This window comes from Pteropus alecto, unplaced genomic scaffold (genome assembly GCF_000325575.1).
Source record: "Pteropus alecto unplaced genomic scaffold, ASM32557v1 scaffold44, whole genome shotgun sequence".
Taxonomy (NCBI): domain Eukaryota; kingdom Metazoa; phylum Chordata; class Mammalia; order Chiroptera; family Pteropodidae; genus Pteropus; species Pteropus alecto.
Window position 1 is genome coordinate 9,434,610 of NW_006436812.1, and position 8,875 is coordinate 9,443,484.

Consider the following 8,875-nt stretch of genomic DNA (forward strand, 5'->3'; position numbering starts at 1 on the left):
TGAAATTAAAAATACAATAACTGAAATGAATAATACACTAGAAGAAATCAACTATAGATTGGATGAAGCAGAAGATCGAATCAGTGAGATAGAAGACAAGGTAGCAGAAAATACCCAATCAGAACAACAAGAATTAAAAAAATCCAAAAATGAGGATAGTTTAAGAGACCTCTGGGACAACATCAAGCATACCAATATCTGCATCATAGAGGTACTAGAGAAGAGAGGGAGCAAAGGATTGAGAATCTATTTGAAAAATAGTTACAGGAAACATCTCTAACCTGGCAAAGGAATTAGTCATACAAGTCCAGGAAGCACAAGAGGAACTCAAACAGACCCATATCAAGACACATCATAATTAAAATACCAAAATTTAAAGACAAAGAGAGAAACTTAAAAGCAGCTAGAGATAGACAGCTAGTTACTTATAAGAATGTCTGCAGATTTTTTTAACTCAAACTTTGCAGGCTATAAGGAACTGCTAGGAAATATTCAAAGTAATTAAAAACAAGAATCTACAACCAAGAATACTCTACCCAAGGCTATCAATTAAAATGGAAAGTGAGATAAAGAGCTTTCCAGACAGGAAAAAGCTTAAGGACTTCACCACCAACAAGCCAGTATTACAAGAAATGTTATGGGGACTTCCATAAAAAGAAGAAGGGCAAAAACTCCCATAAATACGAATAATAAAATGGCAATAACTACGTACCTATCTGTAATTACTTTAAATGTAAACAGATTAAATGCTCCAATAAAAAGACATAGGGTAGCCAAATGGATAAGAAAATAAGACCCATGTATACACTATCTGCAAGAGAGTCAATTCAGATCAAATGACAGACACAGACTGAAAGAAAAGGGATGGAAGGAGATATTTCATGCAAATGGAATGGATAAAAAGCTGGGATAGCAATAATTATATCAGACAAAATAGACTCTAAAGCAAAGGCTATAAGAGACAGAGAAGGCTATTATATAATGATAAGTCAATCCAACAAGAGGACATAACCCTAGTAAACACAAATGCACCCAACATAGGTGCACCTACAAATATAAAGCAACTATTGACCGACATAAAAGGAGAGATTGACAGTAATACACTCATAGTAGGGGACTGTAACACCCTTTTGACACCAATGGACAGATCTTCTAGACAGAAAATCAATAAAGAAAGAGTGGGCTTAAATGACACAGTAGACCAGATGGATTTAATTGAGATTTTCAGAGCATTTCATCCCAAAGCAGCAAAATACACATTCTTCTCAAGTACACATGGAATATTTTCCAGAATATACCACATATTAGGCTACAAAACAAGTATCAATAAATTTAAGAAGATCGAAGTCATATCAAGTGTCTTCTCTGACCAAACTGGAATGAAACTAGAAATCAACTACAAGGAAAAATAAAGGAAAATACACAAACACAGGGAGGCTAAACAACATGCTACTAAACAATGATTGGGTTAACAATGAGATTAAAGAAGAAATCAAAGGATACCTAGAGACAAGTGAAAATGAAAACACAACAACTCAAAATCTATGGGACACAGTGAAAGTGGTTCTAATAGGGAAATTCATAGCCATACAGGCCTACCTCAAGAAACAAGAAAAAGCTCATATAAACAATCTAACCTCACACTTAAAAGAACTAGGAAAAGAACAGCAAACAAAGCCCAAATTGAGTAAGAGGAAGGAAATAATAAAGATCAGAGCAGAAATAAATGAAATAGAATCTAGAAAAACAATACAAAAGATCAATGAAACCAAGAGCTGGTTCTTTGAAAGTATAAACAAAATTGATAAAACTTTAACCAGACTCATTAAGAAAAAAAGAGGACCCAAATAAATAAAATCAGAAATGAAAGAGAAGTATTATGGACTCCACAGAAATACAAAAGATCATAAGAAAATACTATGATTAATTATATGCCAACAAATTAGACAATCTGGAAGAAATGGATACATTCTTAGAAACATACAATCTCCCAAGACTGAGTCAAGATGAGACAGAAAATCTGAACCTACCAATTACCACCAACAAAATTGAATCAGTAATCAAAAACCGTTCAAAAATTAAAAGTTTTGGAACAGATGGCTTCATAGGCAAATTTTAGCAAACATTCAAAGGAGAATTAACACCTCTTCTTCACAAACTGTTCCAAAATATTCAGGAGCAGGGAAGGCTCTCTAGTTCTTTTTTGAGGTTACTGTTACCCTGATATAAACAATCTTACCTCACACTTAAAAGTACTAGAAAAAGAACAGCAAACAAAGCCCAAATTGAGTAAGAGGAAGGAAACCAGACAAAGACACTACAAAAACAGGAAAACTATAGACCTATATTCCTTATGAACATTGATGCAAAAATCCTCAACAAAATATTAGCAAACCAAATTCAGCAATACATTAAAAATATACACTGTGATCAAGTTGGATTTATTCCTAGGATGCAAGGTTGTACAATATCCACAAATCAATTAATGTGATACACCACATTAACAAAATGACAGATAAAAATCATAAGATTAAATCAATAGATGCAGAAAAGCATTCGACAAAATCTAGCGTCCATTTATGATCAAAACTTTCAGCAAAGTGGGAATAGAGAGAACATACCTCAACATAATAAAGTCCCTATATGACAAATGTAAAGCTAACATCATACTCAATGGGGAAAGGCTAAAAGTATTTTCCTTAAGAAAATAAGAGCAAAAGAAGGATGCCCACCTTCACCACTCCTCTTCAACATTGTATTAGAAGTGTTAGCCACAGCTATTAGACAAAAAAGAGAAATGAAAGGCATTTGAATTGGAAAGGAAGAAGTAAAACTGTCATTATTTGCAGATGATATGATACCATACATAGATAACCTTAAAGATTCCATCAAAAAACTATTAGAACTGATTTATGAATCAGTAAAGTAGCAGGATGCAAAATTAATAATCAGAAGTTGGTTGCATTTTTATACACCAAAGATGAACTTTCAGAAAGAATAATTAAGAAAATAATCCTATCTACAATTGCATCAAAAACAATAAAATACCTAGGAATCACATTAACCAATGGAGGTAAAAGACCTGTTTTCAGAAAATTATAAATCATTGAAAAAAGATATTGAAGAAGATACAAATAAATGGAAGCATATACTGTGGTATAAGTAGGAAAAATCAACATCATTAAAATGGCCATACTACCCAAAGCAATCTATAGATTCTATGCAATCCTTATCAAAATACCAATGACATTTTTCAGAAAACTAGAACAAATAATCCAAAAATTTATATGGAACCATAAAAGATCCTGAATAGCCATGGCAATCTTGAGAAAAAAGAAAAAAGTTGGAGGTATCACACTACCTGATATAAAACTATAAGGCTACAGCATGGTACTGGCATGAAAACAGATACTTTGATCAATGGGACAGAATAGAGAGCCCAGAAATAAATCCACATCTATACACTCATTTAATATATGACAAAGGAAGCAAGAATATACAATGGGGTAAAGACAGTCTCTTCAATAAATGATGTTGGCAAAACTGGATAGATACATGCAAAAAATAAATAAATAAATAAAACTGGACCATCTTCTTATACCACATACAAAATTAAACAAAATGGATTAAAGACTTAAATGTAAGATCTGAAACCAAACTCTCCAATATTGCTACTAGTGATTTCTTTCCTGATATAACTCCTTGGGCAAGGGAAACAAACAAACAAATAAATGATTGAGATTACATCAAACTAAAAAGTTTTTGCACAGCAAAAGAAACCATCGACAAAACGAAAAGATGAGAACATACTGAATGGGAGAAGATATTCTCTTATGATACATCTGATAAAGGGTTAATAGCCAAAATTTATAAAGAGCTCATACAACTCAACAACAAAAAACCCACAAACAATCCAGTTAAAAAGTGGACAGAGCTTTTTCACAACGAGTTTGCCGCCAGAACATAGATGTCGTGAAAACCAACGCAATATCTAAGCCAAAATGGAAAGGAAAAGACTTGTATCAACATCGTTGTCATTGGACACATAGATTCTGGCAAGTCTACCACCACCGGTCATCTGATTTACAAATGTGATGGGATTGACAAAAGAACCATCAAAAAATTTGAGAAGGAGGCTGCTGAAATGGGGAAGGGCTCCTTCAAGTATGCCTGGGTCTTGGATAAATTAAAAGCTGAATGTGAGCGTGGTATCACCATTGATATCTCCCTGTGGAAATTCGAGACCAGCAAGTATTATGTGACCACCACTGATGCCCCAGGACACAGAGACTTTATCAAAAACATGATTACAGGCACATCACAGGCTAACTGTGCTGTCTTGATTGTTGCTGCCGGTGTTGATGAATTTGAAGCAGGTATCTCCAAGAATGGGCAGATCCATGAGCATGCCCTTCTGGCTTACACACTGGGTGTGAAACAACTAATCTTTGGTGTTAACAAGATGGATTCCACTGAGCCACCTTATAGCCAGAAGAGATATGAGGAAATCGTTAAGGAAGTCAGCACCTGCATTAAGAAAATTGGCTACAACCCTGACACAGTAGCATTTATGCCAATTTCTGGTTGGAATGATGACAACATGCTGGAGTCAAGTGATAATATGCCTTGGTATAAGGGATGGAAAGTCACCCGTAAAGATGGCAGTGCAAGTGGAACCACACTGCTTGAAGCTCTGGATTGTATCCTGCCACCAATTTGTCCAACTGACAAGCCACGATGTCTACAAAATTGGTGGTATTGGTACTGTCCCTGTGGGCCGAGTGGAGACTGGTGTTCTCAAACCCAGCATAGTGGTCACCTTTGCTCCAGTCAATGTAACAACTGAAGTAAAGTCTGTTGAAATGTACCATGAAGCTTTGAGTGAAGCTCTTCCTGGGGACAATGTGGGCTTCAATGTCAAGAATGTGTCTGTCAAAGACTTTCGTCTTGGCAATGTGGCTGGCGACAGCAAAAATGACCCACCAATGGAAGCAGGTGGCTTCATGGCTCAAATGATTATCCTGAATCGCCCAGGCCAAATCAGTGCCAGATATGCACCTGTGCTGGCTTGTCACACAGCTCACACAGCTTACAGATTTGCTGAGCTGAAGGCGAAGATTGATTTTTGTTCTGGGAAAAAGCTAGAAGATGGCCCAAAGTTTTTGAAATCTGGTGATGCTGCCATTGTTGGTATGGTTCCTGGCAAGCCCATGTATGTTGAGAGCTCCTCTGACTATCCTCTTCTGGACAGTTTTGCTGTTCGTGACATGAGACAGTTGCTGTGTCATCAAAGTAGTGGACAAGAAGGCAGCTGGAGCTGGCAAGGTCACCAAGTCTTCCCAGAAAGCTCAGAAGTCTAAATGAATATTATCTCCAATACCTGCTGCCCCAGTCTTAATCAGTAGTGGAAGAACGGTCTCAGAACTGTTTCTCTCAATTGGCCATTTAAGTTTAATAGTAAAAGACTGGTTAATGATCACAATGCATCATAAAACCTTCAGAAGGAAAGGAGAATGTTTTGTGAACTATTTGTGTGTGTGTGTGTGTTAGTTTTTAAGTTATTAGTTTTTAAAATCAGTACTTTTTAATAGAAACAGCTTGACCAAAAATCCGCTACAGCATTTTGAGACCCCATTAAAACAAAGGTTAACGAGAAAAAAAAAGTGGACAGAAGAGCTGAATTGGTCTTTCTCCAAAGAGGAAATACAGATGGCCAATAGACATATGAAACAATGCTCAATATCACTAAGCATTAGAGAACAGCAAATTAAAACCACAATGAGGTTTTACTTCGCACCTGTCAGAATGGCTATCGTCAATAAATCAAAAAACAAGTATCGGTAAGGATGTGGAGAAAAGGGAACCCTCATACACGGTTGGTGAGATTGCAAATTAGTACAGCCACTATGGAAAACAGTGTGGAAGTTTCTCAAAAAATTAAAAATGAATCTACCTTTTGACCTAGCAATTGCACTTCTGGGTATTTATCTAAAGAAAGCCAAAATGCTAATTTGTAAAGATCTATGCACCTCTATGTTCGTGGCAGCACAATTTACAATAGCCAAGATATGGAAGCAGCCCAAATGCCCATCAACAGATGATTGAATAAAGAAATTATGGTTCATATATGCAATGGAATATTACTCAGCCATAAAAAATGAAATCCTATCATTTGCAATGACATGGATGGACTTAGAGGTTATTATGCTGAGTGAAATAAGTCAGACAGAGAAAGATAAATACCATATGATTTTACTTATATGCAGAATCTAAGAAACAAAAAGAACAAATTAAATGAAAACAGACTCAAATACAGAAGACAATCTGGTGAACTCCAGAAAGGAGGGGATTCGGGTGGCTGAGAGAAAGGGGTGAAGGGTTGAAGAAGTACAAATTAGGAGTTGACACACGGTCATGGGGATGGGAAGCACGGCATAGGGAATGCAGTTAGCAGTAATGTTATGGCTAGGTGTAGAGCCAGAGAAGAGAAAGAGTAAGCAGAGGGATCGTTTCATAAACTATATAAATGTCTAACCAATGTACTGTATACTTGAAACTAATAATAAAATTTGAAAAAGAAAATGATGTATTGAAATCTCCAACTATTATTATAGGACTGTCTATTTGTCCTTTGAATTCTGTCAGTTTTTGTTTCATATATTTTAATAATGTGTTATTAGATGTGTAAATTAGTTATAATTATTATATCTTCTTGCTGTATTATTAATATATAATGTCCTTTTTCTCTTGTAATGTTTTTTTGATTTAAAGGTTTTTTTTTTTTTTTTTGTCTGATGGTGTAGCCACCCCTGCTCTTTTCTGGTTACTATTTGCATGGAATATCTTTTTTATCTTTCATTTTCAATCCGTTTGTATTTTTGTACCTAAAGTGAGTCTATTATAGACAGTATATCTGACTGTCTATCGTTTAAATCTTGTATTTAAATTCATTCTGCCAATCTCTGTCTTTTAATTAGAGAGTTTAATCCAATTATATTTAAAGTAATTACTGATAAGGAGGGACTTCTGTTATTTTGCTATTTTTTTCCTATATGCCTTATAACTTTTATATTTCTCATTTCCTGTATTGCTGTTCTCTTTTGTGTTTAGATGATTTTTTTTTGCAGTAAAACATTTTAATTCCTTTCTCATTTCCATTTGTGTATGTTGTTTAGTTATTTTCTTAATGGTTACCATGGTGATTACATTTAACATCCTAAAGTTATAACATTCTAATTTGATTTTATATGTTTTACTTCAGTAACACACAAAACTCTTTTTCTATATAGCTTCATCCTCATCCCATTTCAGTTGTAATAATACTAGCTTTTTAAAACTGCTTCTCAGCTGTTTGACTAAGATCAAGTGTGGTATCTGTTTTTGTCAGTTTAATGATATTAGCTTTTAGACTAATAGTTTTTAAGAAATGCATTAGTCTTTTACATCATGTAGAAAACAAAAAAAGGAGTTACATACCATTGTTACAATAATACTTTTATAATTGCGTGTATTTACCTTAGTGAGATTTTTATTTCTTCATTCACCTTCTAGTTACTGCATAGTGTCCTTTCATTTCAACCTTCAGGATTCCCTTAAGCATTCTTTCAGGGCAGATCTAGTGGTAATGAATGCCCTTGAGTTTATTTGGGAATACTTTGATTTCTCCCCCACTTTTGAAGGATCATTTTGCAAGATATAGGATTCTTGCCTGACATTTTTTTCTTTCAGCACGTTGAATATATCAGCCCACTATCTTCTGACCTCCAAAGTTTCTGATGAGAAGTGATTGAGGGTCCCGTGTATGTAATAATTCACTTCTTTCTTGCTGCTTTCAAGACTTTGTCTTTTGACAGTTTGATTCTAATATGTCTTGGTATGGGTCTCTGAGTTTTACTTGGTGTTTGTTGAGGTTGTGCAATATTTTTATTCAAGTCTATCATAAAATTTGGGAACATTTCAGTTATTATTTCTCAATAATCTCTCTGACCCTTTCTTTCTCTCTTCTTCTGGCACTTCCACAATGTGTATGTTGGTCTGCTTGATAATGTCCCACAGGTCTCTTAAGGCTCTTTTCACTTCAATATTTTTTCTTTTTGTCTCAGACTCAGTAACTTCAATTGGTCCTATCTTCAGAATTTCTCATTTACTTTTCTGCATGCTCAAACTTGCCTTTGAATCCCTCTAGTTAATTTTTCATTTCAGTTAATGTACTTTTCAGCTCCAAAATTTCCTTTAGGTTTCTCTTTAGGTATTCTCTTTATTGATATTTCCATTTTGTTCATACATTATTTTCTTGACTTTCTTAATATCTTCCTTTAGTTATTTGAGCATATTTAAGAGAATTGCTTTAAAGTCTTTGCCTTGTAAGTCTGCCATCTGGTCTTTCTCTGGAACATTTTCTTTTTATTATTTTCCTTTGAATGAGCCATAGTTTTTTTTTTTTAGGTCAGCAGATATTAATGAATTATGTTATTTTTTCATTTAAAAATTTTAAAAATTAATTTATATACTATTTATTTTTTTAATTGAAGAAATGATTAAAATTTTTTTCCCCTGTCTACCTCCTCTTTCCCCTCTCCCCCCTCCCCTCTGGTAACCACTAATCTATTATCCACGTCCATGAGTCTCTGTTTGTTTGTCCTGCTAATTTGTTGCTTTTAGGTTTATATCCCACATATAACTGATATCATGTGATTTTCAACTTTTTCTGTCTGGCTTATTTCACTTTAGTATGATTACTCATGTTCATTCATGTTGTCCCAAATGGCAGTATGTCATCTCTTCTTATGGCTGAGTAATATTCCATTGTATATATGTGCCACAGCTTCTTTAGCCAATCATCTATCATAGGATACTTCGGTTGCTTCCATGTCCT

General features: G+C 34.6%; 2 pseudogenes; both read left to right on the forward strand.

The window, feature by feature from the left end:
• The first annotated feature begins 3,067 nt into the window (after nucleotides 1-3,067).
• On the forward strand, nucleotides 3,068-5,364 carry LOC107195831 (annotated as a pseudogene).
• Nucleotides 5,365-7,335: 1,971 nt separating this feature from the next.
• On the forward strand, nucleotides 7,336-7,440 carry LOC112481648 (annotated as a pseudogene).
• The last annotated feature ends 1,435 nt before the right edge of the window (nucleotides 7,441-8,875 follow it).